The sequence below is a fragment of the Ranitomeya variabilis genome, chromosome 6, assembly GCF_051348905.1.
Source record: "Ranitomeya variabilis isolate aRanVar5 chromosome 6, aRanVar5.hap1, whole genome shotgun sequence".
In the NCBI taxonomy this organism is placed as follows: Eukaryota; Metazoa; Chordata; class Amphibia; order Anura; family Dendrobatidae; genus Ranitomeya; species Ranitomeya variabilis.
This window is the reverse complement of record NC_135237.1, coordinates 155,214,301-155,237,021: the sequence shown is the minus strand read 5'-3', so window position 1 is coordinate 155,237,021 and position 22,721 is coordinate 155,214,301.

Below are 22,721 nucleotides of genomic sequence, written 5' to 3'. Positions count from 1 at the left end.
CGTTGTGTGAAACAAAATGGATAGGCAGGCAGATGCTTCCTCCATCTAATAAATGGCATTAGCTATAGGTAAATGAAAATCGGCACTTATCTATGCCTAACCAAAAATTGAGTTAGCACATACAGTGGGGAAAATACATTTTTGATACTCTGACAATTTTGCAAGTTTTCCAACCTACAAAGAATGGAGAGGTCTGTAATTTTTATTGTAGGTACACTTAACTGTGAGAAACAGAATCTTAAAAAATGAATCCAGAAAATCACTTTGTATGATTTTAACATAATTAATTTGCATTTTATTGCTTAAAATAAGTATTTGATACAATAGGTAAAGAGAACTTAATATTTGGTCCAGAGATCTTTGCAATCACAGAAGTCAGACATTTTCTGTAGTTCTTGGCCAAGTTTGCACACTCTACAGCAGGGATTTTGGCTCACTTCTCCAAGTTTCTGGGCTGCCGCAGGGAACATTGACTTCAGCTCCCTCCAAACATTTTCTCATGGTCTCAGGTCTGGAGATTGGATGGGCCACTCCAGGACCTTGAAATGCTTCTTACGGAATGATTCCTTAGTTGCCCTTGCAGCGTGTTTAGGGTCATTGTCATGCTGGAAGACCCAGCCACAATCCATTTTCAATGCTCTTACTGAAGGAAATACAGTAGGTTGTTGACCAATATCTTGTGATACATGTACATGACCCCATCCATCCTCTCTTCAATACTTTGCAGAAAAGCCCCCCTTAAAGTATGATGCTTCCACCATGGTTTGTATGGTGTTTTTGGGGTTGTACTCATCCTTCTTCTTCCTCCAAACACGGTGAATGGAGATGATACCAAAAAGTTCTACTTTGGTCTCAGCTGACCACATGTCTTTTGCCCATGTCTCTCTGGTCATTAGTGAACTTCAAATGGGCCTGGACATGTCTGATCTGGGGGACCTTGTGTGCCCTGCAGGATTTTAATCCATTACGGTGTGGTGTGTTAATAATGGTAATTCTTGATGTTGTGGTCCCAGCTCTCTTCAGGTCATTGGCTAGGGTTCTCCCGTGTAGCTCTGGGCTGATTCTTGACCTTTCTCAGAATCATAATAACCCCGCGAAGTGAGATCTTGCAAGGAGCCCCTGACCGGGGAAGATTGGCAGTCATCTTGTGTTTCTTCCATTTTCCAATTGTGATAACAGTTGTTGCCTTTTCACCAAGCTGCTTGCCTATTGTCCTGTAGCCCATCCCAGCCTTGTGCAGGATGACAATTTTGTCGATGGTGACCTTAGACAGCACTTTGGTCTTGGAAATGGTGGAGAGGTTGGAGTGTGATTAATTGAGTGTATGGACAGATGTCTTTTATACAGGTAGCAAGTTAAAACAGGTGCAGTTAATACACATAATGAATGCAGAATAGGATGCCTCCTTAAAGAAAAACTAACAGGTCTGTGAGAGCCAGAATTCTTGCTGTCTGGTACGTAATGAGAAGAAGAAAAACAGCAGAAATGGACTAAAATGTAACTTTTACTAATAGATAAAAGTAAAAACAATGTCACCCAAAGTGTTATAAAAACATGGGGTAGGGTCCCACCATGAGACCTATAAAACCCCAGTGAGGATTCAAAACAACTCCGCCTGCAGTGGTACTTACGGAGTGGACGCTGACCAAAGTATGGTTCAAACCACAACTACCAAAATCATGTTCATATGAGTGGCAGGGCTATACTCCATACAAATGGTTGCATGTAAAACAATTATCACTATTTATAAAATGTAGAACCTACAACAGAGGTATTACTAGTGATTAACAAAATAGAACGGTAAAGGAACAATCTCACCGGTTTGAAGATGAATGAGCAGGAGCACCGGAAAACCTCTGGTCAGGGAGTGATCCGGATCTTGATGAAAAGGGACGACAATACCCTGTCATTCCCTATCGGGCTACCAGTAAGCTATCCCCAGAGCTCCCGCCCTTACAAGGGCAGTCCACATCTACCCCTGCAATAACATGCCCTGCACTCTCCCTGTAGTCAGTCCCGACGCGTTTCCTCCAAGCCAATCATCAGGGGACCTGCTTGTGTAGAGAGATGAGTGCCTACGTGCTCAAAAAGGGAGACAAAAGGTGCTGCCACCCTCTATGCTGTCTTGCAGAGAGTGGACAGACCATAGGGCCAGACTATAAATAGGAAGTGGTTCATTAGAACAATGAGCCACATACGTTGGGGCAATCAAATCACCTGAGTGGCGGCTGTGTGTCACATTTAGCATTAATTCTGATTGGCTAATGCGCTGACATGTCAATACCGCTACTTAGCTAGCCAGAGAAATGGACCCTAAAATCCAATCCAGAAAGCGCTATAAGCACTATGAACAGTAACCATAGGTACACTCACCGCATGTAATGACGTCACACGCTGTGAAACACGAGAAGCGCTAGGCACCTAAATGAAGAAAACAGCGGCGCCTGCGGACATGCGCAGTAGCAGCCGGAAATAGCCGTTGCTAGGTAACAAACGGCGCGCGGCTACATTAGTAAACCAAAATAGTCAGCCAAAAAAACGCTGTGAGCGCTGTAAAGGATAGCGGCAAGTATACTCACCTATGAAATGGCTGTACACATCAAATGTACACAGCGGTAACATAAAAAGCACGGCACCTAAAGACATGCGCAGTACGGGCCGGAAGCCGCCGTTACTACGCAACAAGGGACGCACAACCGCCCAGCAAAAAAACAATCTGGCGGAGGACATCGTTGCCAAGCAACGAAACCACGCAACCAACCTTCTAAAGATATATGGGAGGTGTAACAAGAAGGATCGGAGACAAAACAAGATAAAAATAGCCGCATGTAATGATATGTGAAGTGCAATTGTAAGAAAGTATACAAACGGCTACAAGGTGCACTAGAGTTAAACATATTGAGAATAAAAAAACATTGGTAAAGGAACATAAACATGTCCAAAACACAGTACTAAGAAGGATAAACTCGATATGCACCAGTTCACATATGTGGGACACAGCACATGTAATATAATAAACAGCGGTGTCAGTGTACCAAAATTAGTTACCATTATTGAATGTAAGGAACAGCCGATGAAAATGCCGCAAAGACAATGAGCCCCATATTTAAATAATAGCATAATTAGGATAAACATGCAAATCCCACTAATTATGGATGACAACAAGAGGACTTAGGCATATAAAAAATGACAAATGACTGTGTGAGAAACATGGCCGAAAAAAGGAGGCCTATAAGCATGATTCAGATAAAACAACTGTAATTCATTTGATCATTTAGGCCATAAGGGGAAACCGTATTAAGATAAAAAATCCATTTAGCTTCCCGCTGAAGGAGCAACTGATCCCAGTAGCCCCCACGTATAGGTTTAGTAACTTTCTCAATGGCCATAAATTTGAGATGTTTAGATTGGCCATCATGCATCTGATTTACGTGCCGCGAGATGGGGGTATCTCTTCCATGCTCGACGTCACCCACGTGTTCGCCCACTCTTTTTTTAAACTCTCTGATGGTTTTGCCGATGTATTCAATGCCACAGGAGCAAGATGCCCTATATACAACCCCTTTAGTACTGCAATTCATGAATTGCTTAATGTCATATTTCCTGTTGGTAACATTGCTCACAAAACTATTACCCACATGAATGTGTTGGCAGGCCGTGCAGTGTCCGCACTTATGACAGCCAACCACATTGCTCCTCAACCAGGTCTCATTACTAGGGCCCGAGAAGTGGCTGTGAACCAACCTGTCATTAAGTGAGCGTGCCTTCCTGTAGGTAATGGCCGGAGTGTCCCCCAAATGGCGAGAGATATCAGGGTCCATTTGTAAAATGGACCAATATTTTTTCATAATATCTCTTACATGGGTGGCACCATTATCAAAGGTGGTAATAAATCTTACCACATCATCGTTCTGTATCCTCTGAGTGGGGTTCAGAAGAGATGTTCTATCTCTGCTTTTGACGTCATGATATGCTCTTTTGAGGACATGAGATGGATAGCCTCTATCTTGAAAATTTTTTCTCAATTCCTTGGCTTGAGACTCAAAATTATCCTCATTAGAGCAATTCCTCCGAATTCTGAGGTATTGCCCCTTAGGGATACCTCTTTTAAGATGCACAGGATGGTGGCTACTCCAATGCAGGAGAGCGTTGGTGGCTGTGGGTTTTTTTGAAATTGGAAGTCACCAACTCACCATCTGTTCCTTTGGTAATGAGTATATCCAAAAAGGGCAATGAAGACAGATCAATCACTGATGTGAAAAAGAGCCCAATGGTGTTATGGTTGAGCCTGTCCACAAAACCCTCAAAGTCATCTCTAGAACCCGTCCAGATCAGAAAAATGTCATCTATGTATCGTGTCCATATTTCTGAGACACGATACATGAGAGAAATCACCTTCTTCAGGGTCACAATTCCAAACCAAAGTCTCCTCCCACCAGCCGAGGAAGAGGTTAGCATAGGCCGGGGCACAAGGGCTGCCAATGGCCGTCCCCCTCAGCTGGTTGTAGGTATGATAATTAAACGTGAAATAGTTATGTGTTAAACAAAACCGGAGGAGTTTTAAAATAAACCGATTATGTTCTTGAAGATGTTGTCCTCTCGTTTGGAGGAAAAACGCCACAGCCTCCAAACCCTTCTCGTGAGGGATGGAGGTATAAAGGGCCTCCACATCAATGCATGCAAGGTGGGCCTTTGGGTCAACAGTCAAGCCTTCAAGGTGACGTAGCAAATCAGGGGTGTCTTTTACAAAAGATTGCAAAGCAGACACAAATGGAGCCAACACACGATCCAGATAAATACCTGCATTCTGACACAAACTGCCTACCCCTGACACAATGGGCCTGCCCTTTAAAGGGGTCAGGCCCTTGTGAACTTTGGGGAGGCAGTAGAAAGTAGCCATTACAGGATGGCGAGGGAAGATAAAATCAAATTCTATCTTATCAATAACACCTCTCTCCAAACCATCCTGCAAAATTTGGCGAAGTTCTTCTCAGTATTCCTTAGTTGGATTATTTGTGAGGATCTCATAAGAGCCTCTGTCAGCAAGTATAGAGTCACAAATCTGCTGGTAATGTGAGGTGTCAAGGATGACAACATTGCCACCCTTGTCTGAGGGCTTAATTACAATGGTATCATCACGTTCCAAGCGATTAATTGCTTCTATCTCGTTCTTAGAAGAGTTAAATCTGCATGATATGCGGGACTTAGAAAGACCAATAAGTTCGGACGTTACCAGGTTAGAGAAAATATCAAAGGCTGACAAGTCACTGGAAGGTGGAGGCATCCTATGGCTTTTAACCTTCAATTGTGTAAAAGGGCCCAGACCCCGTTGGTTGGGATCCACCTCACCAATACTATGCAATAATCTAACGTCAGCCAACATATCTGCTGGTATGCCAAGATCAGCACACATACAGGAATCCTGTTTATAAAAGAACTTCTTCCACCTAATTTTACGTAAAAAAAGGTTAAGATCTTTTACAGTTCTGAAAAGGTCAAAGTCGCTATTAGGCACAAAGGAGAGACCCTTTTTCAGTACAGTCATTTCGTCAGTGTCAATATTCCAAACAGAGAGATTAATGACTTGAATACCTTGTTTAGTTAAAGACTCAGAGGAACAGGTAGGTGGTTCTACCATGAGGATCCCCTCTATTGTTTCCTCGCTTGTAGCGGTCTGTTTCTGAGACCGTAAACTTGGCTGGTACGTAATAAAATACTCATTTCATGTAATACAATGCAATTTAATTATCTAAAAATCACATTGTATGATATGAGCACGTTCACACTTTAGCCATATAACAGAAAAATCCCAAGATAAAAAATAAATGAGCAAATACCCTGTAGTAAGTAAAAAAAATAAATAAATAGTAATAATACATGTAAATAAGGCTACTTAGTTAACACTGTTTTGATCAAAAAAGCGTAAAAATCATCCCACTACAACAATTTGCATCATGGCGCTACCAATCATTTAAATATATCTTCTTACCTGCTTGCTTTACCTAAGTCTCTAACCCACCCTCTTCTTTGATTGACACCTCTGGCTTCATAGTGCAAATAAAGGGCAGAGATACAGTAGATGCAAAATGAGCAGGTGAGAAGGTGTATATAAATGTTTGGCCTCATCATGGTGCACCCTGTACGTGGTTTGAATAGTCATTCTGTGCTGATGGAGTCCTTTTAAATTTGTACCATTCAGTAGTGTAAAATGTGTTAAAATGCTAAGTTAAAAGTGTATTAAACAGGTAATAATTGGAAAGGTGATATGTAGAAATCTCTCTCCTCTTTCTATTTCTCTTTCTTACAAATCAGCAAGAATAAATGTATGACCCAGAAAGCTGTTAATTGATGAAAAAGAAGACATCATTGCCGGAGCTACATTTTGTAATTTGTAAACTTTTATTCGCAAATACATCAAGTTTATGCAAAGACTTAAAAATTACAATACTGATCATTATATTTCAAGATTTCTCAAATTCACACTGGCATGACACAGAACTCATGGTAATGGTCACCTTTTTTTTACAGTTTTATTACAAACGACAAAGTAATAAAAAAAAAATAGAAATGAGAAAAAGAAAAATTAAACTTGACTATGATTTTATTCTTTTCTTTGTCAATTTGGTAGTTTAGGTGAATTTATGCTCTCTGCCTTAATTATTTAGAACAATTATCTGTGTTCTTCTGTTTTTTTTATATGAGAAAATATGTTTCTACATACTTGCCTTTAATGTGCATGCAGTTTGTACAACCAATTTAGTCAATATGCTTTTATATATTTTTACATTATTTCCTGTGGGAAAAATAAAGCTTCATTCAGCCATTAGTGATTTTTCCTGTGCACAGAAAAAAATTGTTCCAATATTTATCAGTGTGTTGGATTTCATTTTCATTAGTGTTTGGTCAGTCAGTTTTTAACCATAAATGTTTCATCAATCATTTTCTCGTACGCAAAGAAAAAAAAATTGTAAAGCATCTCAATAAACTTTATAATGTTAGAAATGGACAGTACATTGATGCTTTTCATTAACTCATAGACTATAAAGGATTTTTAAAGATAACTTGGATCAAAATTGGAATTTTGCAATGATTTTTTTTAATGCATACACATGCCACAAAAATAAAAAATTCACAAGTGACAAGCCCTAGAGATGATAATGGTAACACGATGTATTAGTAAAAAGCATAGATGAAAGACGTATGTGAAAAATCTGACATTTGAATGAAGCCTTACCCCCTTTATACTTCGGTCTTTTTCGTTTTTTCCGTTTTTGTTTTTTCCTCCCCTTCTTCCAAGAGCCATAACTTTTTTATTTTTCTGTCAATAAAGCCATATGAGGGCCTGTTTTTGCGGGACGAGTTGTGCATTTGAAGGACTCAATTTATTTTATCATGTGATGCACTGGAAAGCAGGAGAAAAAAATCTAAGTGCATTAGAATTGCAAAATTGTTTTTGTTTACAATGTTGATTAAATGGTAAAAGTGACCTGGAAATAAGATTCTCCAGGTCAGAATACCAAACATGCGTGTTTTTTTATTTAAGTAATCAAAAAAATTGGAAATGCGTAAAAAACCCCCCCAAACATTCCTGTGTTGCCATTTTCCGAAGACCTGTAACGTTTTCATTTTTCGGGATATGAAGCTGTGTGAGGGATTATTTTTTGCACCCTGAGCTGACATTTTTTACTGATACCATTTTGGGGTAGATACAATGTTTTGATCGCCTCTTATTGCATTTTATTGCAATGTTGGGGCGGCTGAAAAAACAACATATTTTGGGAGTTTTGATTTTTTTCTCATTATGCCACTTACTGCTTGGATCGATTTATTTTATATTTTGATCAGACTTTTACAAATAGGGCGATGGCACATGTGTAATTTTTATTTTTTTTAAATTGTTTGATTTTTAAGGGGGCAAAAGGGAGGTGATTTGAATTTGTGCTTTCTTATTTAACTAGTATTAACTAGCGGGTGTGATCGGGGGTCAGCAATGCGTCGGTATGACAATCAGAGGTCTATTAAAGACCTCTATAATTTATTTTATATTTTGATCAGAGCTCTATAATTTATTTTATATTTTGATCAGACTTTTACAAACAGAGCGATGGCACATGTGTAATTTTTATCTTTTTAAATTGTTTGATTTTTAAGGGGGCAAAAGGGTGGTGATTTGAACTTGTGCTTTTTAAAAAAAATACCAAATTTTTAAAAACAGTTTATTTTTACTTTATTCAATTGTCGCTTGTGCAATACATAGAAGCGCACCGGCACTATTGTGTATGCCAAAAATTCTCTGCCAATGACAGCAAAATACTGGCCTTCTTACAAGGATTGTAATGACAAACACAGAGGTCTTCAGCAGACACTCAGCTGTCATGAAAACTCATCGGTTCCCCACAAACACATAAAGGGCACGCCAATGAAAACGTGGATTGATGCGCTTCTCTGCCTGCGCATTTTAAATTCTGCTATCAGAGATTGACAGTGCAATTTGACAGGTTAGTAGCCATGGGCGGAGCTCCTCTCCACGTACAGATGTCAGACAGCTGACATGTGACCGCTATAGCGGCGGGTGGAATCGCGATGCACACGCCGCTATTAACTAGTTAAATGCCACTGTCAAACACTGACAGCAGCATTTAACTAGCGCTTCCAGCCATCAGGCCAGAAATGCGTGCATTGCTGACCCCATCATGTGATCGGGGGTCAGCGATGCATCGGCATGACAACCAGAAGTCTATTGAAGACCTCTATGGTTGTTGATGCTGGATTTGAGGTCTAATAAAAGGTATGAGTGGTAATGTTGAGCATTCCGATACTGCAAGTATCGGGTATCGGCCGATATTTGCGGTATCGGAATTCCGATACCGAGTTCCGATATTTTTGTGATATCGGAAATCGGAATCGGAAGTTCCCAGTGTATGGTTCCCAGGGTCTGGAGGAGAGAAGACTCTCCTTCAGGCCCTGGGATCTATATTCATGTAAAAAATAAAGAATAAAAATAAAAAATATGGATATACTCACCCCTCCGACGGAGCCTGGACCTCAGACGTGCAACCGGCAGCCTCCGTTCCTAAGAATGAGCGAGTGAAGGACCTGCGATGACGTCGCAGCTTGTGATTGGTCACGTGAGCGGTCACATGAGCGGTCACGCGACCAATCACAAGCCGCGACGTCATCGCAGGTCCTTCACTCGCTCATTCTTAGGAACGGAGGCTGCCGGTTACAGCGGTTACTACCAGGGCGCGTCAGAGGGTAAGTATATCCCTATTTTTTATTTTTATTCTTTATTTTACACATGAATATGGACCCCAGGGCCTGAAGGAGAGTTTCCTCTCCTTCAGACCCTGGGAACCATCCAGGATACCTTCCGATACTTGTGTCCCATTGACTTGTATTGGTATCGGGTATCGGTATCGGCGATATCCGATATTTTTCGGATATCGGCCGATACCATCCGATACCGATACTTTCAAATATCGGAAGGTATCGCTCAACACTAATGGGTGGAATTGGCCTATAAAGCATTTAAATTGTATGTGGTAGACATAAACTGATTTTACATCTGACCTTTCAGCTTCTTCTTAATATCTCTGAACATGTTCTCATTAAGAATTGATGTTCTGTCTTCATACACGTTGATACGGTGTGTGATCCAACATACAGCATAAACCACTTCTGTCTTCCAAATAAGCAGACTGTTCTCTGTAGTCTAACTCGTTTATTGGTAAACAGGTATGCAAATGCATGCGGTAAAACTATAAGAATACAAATGATATGGATAAGTATTGGGCCAAATAATAACACAGCTGATACTTTACAACTAACAGAGAAAGTATACAGTATGATGCAACTTGTGTATATAACTACATACCGTAAGTCTCTGATAATACATTTCCTATGTGCTGGCTGCTACACAGTAAATAACATTCTGTACAACACTATATTACAAGAACAGAAGCAACAATCTTACCGGATAAACGTAACCAGGATGGCTAGTAAGTAGATGGTTCCAGCACAGCACATGAGCACGTGTGTCCCAGAAAGAACACAGAAAATAATGGAGTTTCCCTATCCCAGGATACCTTGGTACAATCCCACAATGCGACACTCTAATTGTTACTAAAGCAAAGATAATAAATTTAACCACCACTAGATGGTGCTATAACACAGCAAACCAAACACTATAGTACTAAACTTCAATGCATAATACAAGCCACACTGTCCTACTGAAATGGACAGAACACTCCCCGCTTGGCATCAACTGATGCCACCTACAGCTCTTTTGGGTAAAACAATAAGACAAGTTCCACAACTGGTCTGAGGAATAATCTACTCTCCCCAGACTTGCCTACTTTGACCTCGACCTTACGCACCTTCCCGTCTTTCCTTGGGAATATTTTAGTGATGAGGCCTAACGGCCACTCATTGCGACAAGACTGGCTGTCTTTGATGAGAATGACATCACCGGTTTTGATGTTTGGTTTGTCGGTCTGCCACTTCTTCCTTGGTTGTAAGGTGGAGAGGTACTGCTTCCTCCATCTGTCCCAAAAGGTATTGGAAAGACTTTGTACTTGTCTCCATTGTCATCTGTAGAGGTCCTTGTTGCTAAATTCTCCAGGTGGAGCTCTGAGAACACTGGCTTTCTAAGTAAGTAACATGGCAGGAGTGAGAATGGTCGGATCCCCAGAGTCACTAGACAGTGAAGTCAATGGTCTAGCATTAATGATGGCCGAAACTTCTGCCAAGAATGTGGTCAAACTTTCATGTGTGAGTCTTGCACTACCTGCTTGCAAGAAAATGGAGTCAAGGATTCTGCGTGCCATTCCTATTATCCTCTGCCAAGCACCTCCCATGTGAGAAGAGTGTGGCAGATTGAAAGTCCAGGTGCATCCCTGCTCATTCAAGTATCTTCCCACACTGGTGGTGTCTAGGTTGGAAGGAATTTGAAGTTCTTTCACTGCTCCTACAAAGTTGGTACCTCTGTCGGAGCGTCTGTGCTTCACGGGGCCTCTGGTGGAGATGAAACGTCGGAGTGCATTTATAAAACCTGAAGTGTCCATGGACTCAATTACTTTGATGTGGACTGATGAACATACAGGTGAACATAACTGCCCAGCTTTTGGCATTGGCTTAGCCTCTTCTAGTGTGACGTGCAACCACAGACCATGGCCCGAATACGTCCAGTCCGAAGTTGATAAAGGGAGGTTCTGTACTAAGTCTGTCTGATGGGAGATTGGCCATCTTTGGCTTCTGAGTCCCCCCACGGAATTTGCGTCAAATAACGCAGTTGTAAATGAGTCTACTCACGCACCTCTTTGCTCCAACTATCCATAGTCCAGCAGTTCATAGATTTCCTTCGGTGAACAGTCGGCCCTGATGTTTCACCAAAACGTGGTGGTGTTGCACAAGCAGGGTCGTGACATGATGATGTCCGGGGATTATTACAGGGTGTTTCTCACCAAATTCCACTTCAGCTTCTTGAAGACGACCTCCAATTCTTAACAGCCCATCTTGGTCGATGATTGGATCAAGCTTCTTCAAAACACTGTCTCTAGAAGCAGGTTGGCCTTTATTGAGGTTATCTATTTCTTTGGCGTAACATTCATGTTGTATGGTACGAATTATAACATTCTTGGCATTTTCCATGTTTGGAACGGTAAAGGCAAGCTTGCAGTGGTGCCAACCCTTGCAAGATTTCTGAATGGTGGGTGACGTTGACCTATAGGATCGAGCCACATGAATCAAACAAACGAGGGCACGATCAAGAGAGTTCCAAGTTGAGAACTTGTTGAAATGGTGGGATTTGAGGTGATTGTCTTTAGTCACCGTGCGTAGAATGGATACCTGAGGGCGGATTTTCTCATCTGCCTCTGGATCCACCAGTTCAAAGGTGTTTGACTCGTCAATGTCTGGCGTCGAACGGTATAACAATGCAGGGCCAGTAAACAGGTTGTGTCCTCAAGGTGTCTTGCTTCAACAGATCTGGTTGCATGATCCGCAGGATTGTGGTGTGTGGACACATAGTGCCACTGTTTAGGGCATGTGGATCTCCTGATCCTTAGCACCTGATTGCTGATGTAGACATAAAAGCAAACAGTTTCATTGCCAATGTACCCCAGCACTACCTTGCTGTCTGTGTAGATCTCAACTTCTTTGACTTCCAGGCTGATTTCTGTTGAGATAAGTTCAGCTAACTCTACTGCTAGCACAGCTGTACAGAGTTCCAGTCTGGGTACTGTGTGTTCACGGAGTGGGGACAGTTTTGCCCGGCTCATAACAAGCCTTACATGGTATTGTTCGTTGATGCCGGTAGTTTTCAAATACGCCACTGCTGCAATTGCTTTGGTTGAGGCATCACAGAAGATACAAAGCCTTTGCATCTTGACTTCCGTTGATGGCACAGAAGCATATGGACGTGCCACGTAGAGACTTGACAGGGCTTCTAAAGAGTTCTTCAATCTTACCCACAATTCTCTTTTCTCGCTGGGAAGCGGATCATCCCAATCGGACGTCTCTTGGGTGAAGTCTCTCAACATCATTTTACCTTGGATAGTTACAGGGGTAACAAATCCCAAAGGATCGTACAAGCTGTTTACAATGGACAGGGCGCCTCTACGCATGAAGGGTTTCTCTTCTTCGCTGATCTGGAAGGTAAATGCATCCTTTTTTAAATCCCAGAGTAAACCAAGGCTCCGCTGCATGGGAAGGGAGTCCGTGCTTAAATCCAAGTCCTTTAAATTGGTTGAGTAATCTTGAGAGGGAAAGGCTGCCATTAGTTTTTGGCTGTTGGAAGCAATTTTGTGCAACCTCAAATTGGACGAAGCAAGCATTTCTTGTGCCCTTTTTAGGAGACTGACTGCCGACTGATCTCAGGGGTGTGGATTTCAGGCAGTCATCTACGTAGAAATCCTTTTCCACAAATGATCTTACATCCGATCCATACTTTGCTTCACCCTCTCTGGCTGAATGTCTAAGGCCATAGATAGTGACAGCAAGGGAGGGGCTGTTCCCGAAGATGTGTACCTTCATATGATATTCCATGATGTCCTTGTAGGGGTCATTAACGCAGTACCAGAAGAACCTCAAGTAGTTACTGTGTTCTTCTTTAACAAGGAAGCAGTGAAACATCTGTTGTATGTCAGCCATAAATGCTACTGCGTCTTTGCGGAAACGAAGAAGTACTCCCAGAAGTCTGTTGCTGAGGTCTGGACAAGAGAGAAAGACGTCGTTTAAAGAAACACCTTTGTATCTGGCACTTGAGTCAAATACCACTCTTATCTGACCTGGTTTCTTTGGATGATACACGCCGAAAATAGGTAAGTACCAACATTAATCGGAATCTTGAAGTACAGGTGCAATTTCCGCGTGGCCATGAAGGTAAAGAAGTGTTCTCTTGTTTCTGGTGTCTTCTGTAGTTTGCGTGTAAGGGAGACAAATTGACTGTAGACAAGTTCTCTGTTGTTGGGTAAGTGTTGCCTCTGTGGTTTGAATGGTAAAGGTGCGACCCAACTCTTTGATTCATCTCTTACTTTCTTTCGATCCATGATGTCCAAAAACAGTCTGTCCTCTATGGACTTTGCTACCTGATTGTCTTATCTTGTCCTGTGGAAAACTGTGCACCCTATATGATCTTGCTCTCCATTGCATGCATAGTCTTCACAGGAAGAATCAGCTAACGGACAAGGTGGAGGGGCATTGTGTGGCAATTCTTTAATCATGAAACTGCTCTCGCATGGCTGGAAGAGAGACGGATGTCCATTTTCGAGAGTATTGGTGAGCATGTTGTTGACTGATGTCGGCCTGTGTGCTCCACCCAGACAGACATCTCCCATGATGACCCATCCTAGGTCAAGTCTCTGAGCATATGGGGCGTATTGTGGGCCGTTAACCTGTCCTCTAGCCTTGTGGACCTGTAGTATGTCTCTTCCGAGGAGTAAGACGATTGGAGCTCCTTGGTCCAGTTCCGGTATCAGGTGAGCTATATGTTTCAAGTGGGTATGATGAGCTGCTACCTCTGGTGTAGGTATCTCAGACCTATTGTCGGGAATCTGATTGCACTCCAGTATTGATGGCAAGGATAAGCAGGTTTGACCATCTATAGACTCTACTTTGAATCCGGTCGCCTTTCTCCCCGCAATGTCGACAGTACCTGCACATGTCTTCAAGGAGTATGGAGAGCCGGGACCAGCAATGTTGAAGGTGTCGAAGAGAAAGGACTTAGCTAGAGACCTGTTGCTCTGATCATCCAAGATTGCATATACCTTGATTGCCTTCTCCCGTTGGCTCGCTAGGAATACTCTGACAAGACAGATCTTCGAGCAGGATCTTCCTGCTACAAGTTCCTTGCAGATCTCTGTACACTGAGAAGTGACCTCTGGGGTGTCAATGTCAGTGTCCATCTGTTTTTCAGCAGGTTCTTCTACTCGAGACGATACCCCTGAGGGTGGTTCAGGGTGTAAGGCTGTGTTGTGCTCCACACTAGGGTTGAGCGAAACGGGTCGGCCATTTTCAGAAGTCGCCGACTTTTGGCAAAGTCGGGTTTCATGAAACCCGACCCGACCCCTGTGTGGGGTCGGCCATGAGGTCGGCGATCTTCTGATTCTGGTATCGGAATTCCGATACCGAGTTCTGATATGTTTGTGATATCGGAAATCGGTATCGGAATCCACATTTAAGTGTAAAATAAAGAATTAAAATAAAAAATATTGATATACTCACCTCTCCGGAGGCCCCTGGACATCGCCGCTGGTAACCGGCAGCCTTCTCTGCTTAAAATGAGCACGTTTACAGCCTTCCATGACGTCCTGGCTTCTGATTGGTCGCGTGCCGCTCATGTGACCGCCACGCGACCAATCACAAGCCGTGACGTAATTCTCAGGTCCTAAATTCCTCATTCTAGGAATTTAGGACCTGAGAATTACGTCACGGCTTGTGATTGGTCACATGGCGGTCACATGGGCGGCCGCGACCAATCTCAAGCCGAGACATCATCTAAGGCCCTGAACGCGCTCATTCTTAAGAAGGAAGGCTGCCGGAAAGAAGCAGGGCGCGTCCGAGGGTGAGTATATACCTAATAGGAATATACTCACCCTCGGCTTCTTTCCGGCAGCCTTCCTTCCTAAGAATGAGCGCGTTCAGGGCCTTAGATGACGTCACGGCTTGTGATTGGTCGCGGCCGCCCATGTGACCGCCATGCGACCAATCACAAGCCGTGACGTAATTCTCAGGTCCTAAATTCCTAGAATTAGGAATTTAGGACCTGAGAATTACGTCACGGCTTGTGATTGGTCGCGTGGAAGTCTGTTATGGTTGGACCTGGTGGTTAGGAGCACCGGGAATGACTTGATAGTCAAAACTGCAAAATAGAGCGAGCTCTGGGAAGTGGGAGCTCTGCTGACCGCAGCCCTAATCTATTATCACACACACTAGAATTAGCCGTGGATCGTACCTGACTCTGCCTAGACGACTCTTCACAGCTTGAGAGGTAACTACTCCTAAAGAGAAATATAGCCTCACCTTGCCTCAGAGAAATTTCCCAAAGGAAAAGAGCAGCCCCCCACATATATTGATTGTGAGTTAAGAGGAAGGCACAAACACAGGAATGAGACAGGTTTCAGCAAAGGAGGCCCAACTTACTAAATAGACAGAAGATAGATAAAGGGATCTTTGCGGTCAGCACAAAAAACTACAAAAAGCCACGCAGAGTGAGCAAGAAACCCCCCGCGCCGACTCATGGCCCGGTAGGTGCCACTCTGCAACCCAGAGCTTCCAGCTAGCGAGACAATATCATGATAGCCAGCTGGACAAAACTTAGCAGGTACTCAGAAATATATTCAGCACACAAATGAACAACAAATGAGCTTAACAGGGACTTAGCTTCTGCTGAAGTAGACAGGTCATCAGGAGATCCAAGTGAGATCTGAACCAGTACAGATACATTGACAACTGGCATCAGGTAACGATCTGAGCAGAGTTAAATAGAGGAACCAGCCCAGTCTTAAACGATGCAGCTGAGGAAGCCACCTCCAGACCAGCAGCTCCACTTTCAGCCACCAGAGGGAACCCACGGACAGAACTCACAGAAATACCATTCCTGACCACAGGAGGGAGCTCAAGAACAGAGTTCACAACAGTACCCCCCCCTTGAGGAGGGGTCACCGAACCCTCACCAGAACCCCCCGGCCGATTAGGACGAGCCAAATGAAAGGCACGAACCAAATCGGCAGCATGGACATCGGAGGTAAGAACCCAGGAATTATCTTCCTGACCATAGCCCTTCCATTTGACCCGATACTGAAGTTTCCGTCTCGAGATACGAGAATCTAAAATCTTCTCCACCACATACTCCAATTCTCCCTCGACCAACATCATAATTACGCTCAGCAGGCGAAAACTTTCTAGAAAAGAAAGCACATGGCTTCATCACAGAGCCATCAGAACTTCTCTGAGACAAAACAGCCCCTGCTCCAATCTCAGAAGCATCAACCTCGACCTGAAAAGGGAGCGAAACATCTGGCTGACATAACACAGGAGCCAAAGAAAAACGACGTTTCAGCTCCTGAAACGCCTCAACGGCCGCAGAGGACCAATTCACCACATCTGCACCTTTCTTGGTCAAATCAGTCAGTGGTTTGACAACACTAGAAAAATTAGCGATAAAGCGACGGTAAAAATTCGCAAAGCCCAGGAATTTCTGAAGGCTCTTTACAGATGTAGGCTGAGTCCAATCATAAATGGCCTGGACTTTAACTGGATCCATCTCGATAGTAGAAGGGGAAAAAATGAAGCCCAAAAAGGAGACCTTCTGAACTCCGAAGAGACACTTAGACCCCTTCACAAACAAGGAATTAGCACGAAGGACTTGGAACACCATTCTGACCTGCTTCACATGAGACTCCCAATCATCCGAAAAGACCAAAATATCATCCAAATATACTATCATGAATCTATCCAGATACTTTCGGAAGATGTCATGCATAAAGGACTGGAATACAGATGGCGCATTAGAAAGCCCGAATGGCATCACCAGATACTCAAAATGGCCCTCGGGCGTATTAAATGCGGTTTTCCATTCATCGCCCCGCTTAATACGCACAAGATTATATGCTCCTCGAAGATCTATCTTGGTAAACCAACTAGCCCCCTTAATCCGAGCAAACAAATCAGACAATAGAGGCAAAGGGTACTGAAATTTGACCGTGATTTTATTAAGAAGGCGGTAATCTATACAAGGTCTCAGAGAACCATCCTTCTTGGCCACGAAAAAGAACCCTGCTCCCAACGGTGACGACGACGGGCGAATATGCCCCTTCTCCAAGGACTCTTTTATATAGCTCCGCATAGCGGCGTGTTCTGGCACAGATAAATTGAAAAGTCGGCCTTTAGGAAACTTACTACCAGGAATCAAATTAATAGCACAATCACAATCCCTATGAGGAGGCAGGGCACTGGGCTTGGGCTCATCAAATACATCCTGGTAATCCGACAAAAACTCAGGTACTTCAGAAGGAGTGGAAGAAGAAATTGACAACGCTGGAACATCACCATGGGCCCCTTGACAACCTCAACTGGACACAGACATAGATTTCCAGTCCAATACTGGATTATGGACCTGTAGCCATGGCAAACCCAACACGACCACATCATGCAAATTATGCAACACCAAAAAGCGAATATCTTCCCGATGTGCAGGAGCCATGCACATGGTCAACTGGGTCCAGTACTGAGGCTTATTCTTGGCCAAAGGCATAGCATCAATTCCCCTTAATGGAATAGGATGCTGCAAGGGCTCCAAGAAAAAAACACAGTGCCTGGCATACTCTAAGTCCATCAAATTCAGGGCTGCGCCTGAATCCACTAACGCCATAACAGAGTAGGATGACAAAGAGCAAATCAAAGTAACGGACAAAAGAAATTTAGGCTGTATAGTACCAATGGTGACAGACCTAGCGGACCGCTTAGTGCGCTTAGGACAATCAGAGATAGCATGAGTGGAGTCACCACAGTAAAAACACAGCCCATTCTGACGTCTGTGCTCTTGCCGTTCAGTTCTGGTCAAAGTCCTATCACATTGCATAGGCTCAGGCCTCTGCTCAGAGGACACCGCCATATGGTGCACAACTTTCCGCTCCCGCAAACGCCGATCGATCTGAATAGCCAAGGACATTGATTCATTCAGACCAGCAGGTGTGGGGAACCCCACCATAACATCCTTAAGGCCCTCAGAAAGATCCTTTCTGAAAATCGCTGCCAGAGCACACTCATTCCATTGAGTAAGCACAGACCACTTTCTAAACTTCTGACAATACATTTCAGCATCATCCTGACCCTGACATAGAGCCAGCAAGATTTTCTCTGCCTGATCCACAGAATTTGGTTCGTCATAGAGCAATCCAAGCGCCAGAAAAAACGCATCTACGTTAAGCAATGCAGGATCTCCTGGCGCAAGGGAGAATGCCCAGTCTTGAGGGTCACCACGCAACAAGGAAATAATGATTTTTACTTGCTGACTAGGGTCACCAGAGGAGCGAGGTTTCAGGGCAAGAAACAGTTTACAATTATTCTTGAAATTCAGAAACTTTGATCTATCCCCAGAAAACAAATCAGGAATTGGGATTCTAGGCTCTAACATAGGATTCTGAACTATATAATCCTGAATGCCTTGTACCCTTGCAGTGAGATTATCCACACAAGAGGACAGACCTTGAATGTCCATATCTACACCTGAGTCCTGAACCACCCAGAGGTTTAGGGGAAAAAAAAGACTAAACACACTGCAGAGAAAAAAAAATGGTCTCAGAACTTCTCTTATCCCTCTATTGAGATGCATTAACACTTTTGGCCAGTTGTACTGTTATGGCTGGACCTCGTGGTTAGGAGCACCGGGAATGACCTGATAGTCAAAACTGCAAAATAGAGCGAGCTCTGGGAAGTGGGAGCTCTGCTGACCGCAGCCCTAATCTATTATCACACACACTAGAATTAGCCGTGGATCGTACCTGACTCTGCCTAGACGACTCTTCACAGCCTGAGAGGTAACTACTCCTAAAGAGAAATATAGCCTCACCTTGCCTCAGAGAAATTCCCCAAAGGAAAAGAGCAGCCCCCCACATATATTGACTGTGAGTTAAGAGGAAGGCACAAACACAGGAATGAGACAGGTTTCAGCAAAGGAGGCCCGACCTACTAAATAGACAGAAGATAGATAAAGGGATCTTTGCGGTCAGCACAAAAAACTACAAAAAGCCACGCAGAGTGAGCAAGAAACCCCCCGCGCCGACTCACGGCGCGGTAGGTGCCACTCTGCAACCCAGAGCTTCCAGCTAGTGAGACAATATCATGATAGCCAGCTGGACAAAACTTAGCAGGTACTCAGAAATATATTCAGCACACAAATGAACAACAAATGAGCTTAACAGGGACTTAGCTTCTGCTGAAGTAGACAGGTCATCAGGAGATCCAAGTGAGATCTGAACCAGTACAGATACATTGACAACTGGCATCAGGTAACGATCTGAGCAGAGTTAAATAGAGGAACCAGCCCAGTCTTAAACGATGCAGCTGAGGAAGCCACCTCCAGACCAGCAGCTCCACTTTCAGCCACCAGAGGGAACCCACGGACAGAACTCACAGAAATACCATTCCTGACCACAGGAGGGAGCTCGAGAACAGAGTTCACAACAGCGGTCACATGGGCGGCCGCGACCAATCACAAGCCGTGACGTCATCTAAGGCCCTGAACGCGCTCATTTTAAGCAAAGAAGGCTGCCGGTTACCAGCGGTAAGGTCCAGGCTGCGTTGGAGAGGTGAGTATATCAATATTTTTTATTTTAATTCTTTATTTTACACATTAATATGGATCCAAGGGCCTGAAGGAGAGTTTCCTCTCCTTCAGACCCTGGGAACCATAGTATCCCATTGCACTGCATTGGGTTTTGTGTTTCGGCCGACCCTGACCCCAACTTTTTTATAGGATCGGCCGATTTCACTCGACCCGACTTTTGAGAAAGTCGGGTTTCGTGAAACCCGACCCGATCCTATAAAAATAAAAGTCGCTCAACCCTACTCCACACTACTACATTCTGTGCATTTCACACTGGTTTCACAGTTCTTGGCGAAGTGTGAGGTCGTCGCGCAGCATCTGAAGCATATCTTGTTTTCCTTTAGGAAACTCTTACGGTCTTCTAGAGACTTCTCCCTGAAGGCTCTACATTTTAGTAGAGGATGAGGTTTCTTGTGTAGGGGCAGTGTTTGCTGAGATCCTGAGGTTTGTCCTCTTCTGAAGAGGACTTACTTGCTCTGTAAGGAAACCCTGTGGAGGTAACATTAGTTTTGTGGACTGCTATTGGTGTTTTACAGGGTTTTACACCAGAGGCAGTGGTATATGACATAGTGAAATCGAAACTGGGGTCATTTCTAACTTTAGCCTGCTGAGCAACAAAGTCTACAAACACCTGAAAGGAGGAAATGGTACCTTATGAGCCTGTTTGTAACGGGACCCGTGACTGACCCACTTTTCTGTTAAGTTGTAAGGGAGCTTTTGGACAATTGGGTTGACACCTCTGGCAGTGTCCAGGAATGCCAACCCTGGTAGGTCACCTTCTGCCTGAGCAGCATGTACTTCCATTAAAAGTCACTCAGTTCCCTGAGCCTTTGATAACCCTTATTTGCTATCTTGGGAAAATCATCGATTCTTTTATATAAATCGTTTTCTATAGCTTCTATTGACCCATAACATTCTTCGAGTCTCTCCCACACCATACAAAGTCGTGTGTGTGGGTACTTTATGTTAATGTTCCTGATTCTTTTGGTGTGTTCAGCTGACTCATTCCCAAGCCACTTTAGCAGTAGATCTAACTCTTCACTACTGGAAAGATCCAAGACTCTGATGGCGTTCTGGAAGGAGGCTCACAATGCTCTATAGCTTTCAGCTCGATCAATGAACTTTACAAGTCCCTTGGTCACCAGCTCCTGGTGGGTAAAGAACCTTGCAAAGTTCATAGTGGCTGAGTCAGTGCTGACATGAGCTGGTGTGCTGTTGTCATGCGGTGTGTGTGTGGTGCGTCCCCATACCTGGTAGGAGCTTCTGGCTTAGTAAAATCTGTGTAAAATTGTCCCGACGCGAAGGGTTTCCCTGTCAGTCTGGGAGGAGGCCGTACCTTCTGTTCTGTATGATGATATTGGTGGTCAACGTCGTTTCGCAGTGTACCTTCCTGCTTCCAGAACGGCATTTGGAGGAGGGATGTCTGGTAATCTGTATAGGCTGGTTGGTGTAATGGATCAGAGTTATCATCTATTTTAGGATGTTGGTGGACATATTCTGAGATGCGTTGAGCTGGGTCCTGTTGGTCAAGTTCTGGTCCACGTACGTCGCTGTCTCGCTCAGATTCAGGAAACTCCACGGCTTCTAAGAACTCAGCTTTGGCTATTGCAGCTGCTGCTTCCTTTTCAGCAGAAAGCCTTTCCAATGTCGCTCGCAGGCGTGCTGTATCTGCTTCTTGCTCTTCTTGTCTTAACTTTAACTGCATCTCTTGTGCAGCAAAGGAGGATCTTACTTTCGCTGCCTCGGCTTCTGCACGGGCGAGAGCAGCGGACCTTTTCGACGATGACTTGCTAGAGCGGCTTGTTTGGGACCGTGTCCCGAGTGAAGATGCTCAACTTGCAGACATTTTGTGTCTGTTGCAGACTGTAGGACATCTCAGAGCGGGTAGAAATGAACTTCAGCGTGGACTGAGACGCGTCGCGCTTGGTGGGCTGCACTCTCGGTACTTGTGACTGTATGGCGGCCGCTGCGGTATCTGCAGGCAGTGCGGTGTGGTATGTTGTGAATTCCGTTCTCGGGCTCCCTCCTGTGGTCATGAGTGGTATTGTGTGAGCTCTGTTCTTGGGCTCCCTCTGGTGGCCTTCAGTGCTTACTGCGGGTCTGTAGCTGGAATCCAGCTGCCTCGTTTCTGCTAGTCTGGCCTCTATTTAACTCCACCTGGACCTTCACTTTTTGCCTGCTGTCGTTGTATTCAGTACTGGTTCTGTTCTCTCTGGACTTTCCTTGTTACCTGTCTCCTCCAGAGAAGCTAAGTCTTGCTAGTTTATGTTTGCTCATTATTTCCTTGAAAATGTTTCTCTGTATATGATGAGTTCTGTCCAGCTTGCTTATATGTAATATTTTCGCTTGCTGGAAGTTCTGGGGTGCAGAGTTGCGCCCCTCACATCGTGAGTTGGTGTGGGGGTTCTTGTAATTTCTGCGTGGATTATTTTTGATAGCATTTTATACTGACCGCACAGATCCCTTGCTGTCTTCTTACTATTTAGTGTTAGCGGGCCTCATTTGCTAAAAACCTGCTTTCATTTCTACGTTTGTGTTTTCCCCTTAACTCACCGTTATTATTTGTGGGGGGCTGTCTAAAACTTTGGGGTGATTTCTTTGAGGCAAGTGAGGCTTGCTTACTCTCTAGGGGTAGCTAGTTTCTCAGGCTGTCATGAGGCGTCTAGGATTTTAGGTAACGCTCCACGGCTGCCTATAGTGTGTATTGATAGAATCAGGGTTGCGGTCAGCATAGCTCCCACATCCCCAGAGCTTGTCCTAAGGATTTCTGTTACTTAGCTGGTCAGTTTGCGATCCTTGCCACCAGGATTATAACAGTACAGCAGGCCAAAAAAGAGTTAATGCATCTCAAAAGAGGGATAAGAGAGATCCTGAGTTCATTTTTTTTCCTCTGCAG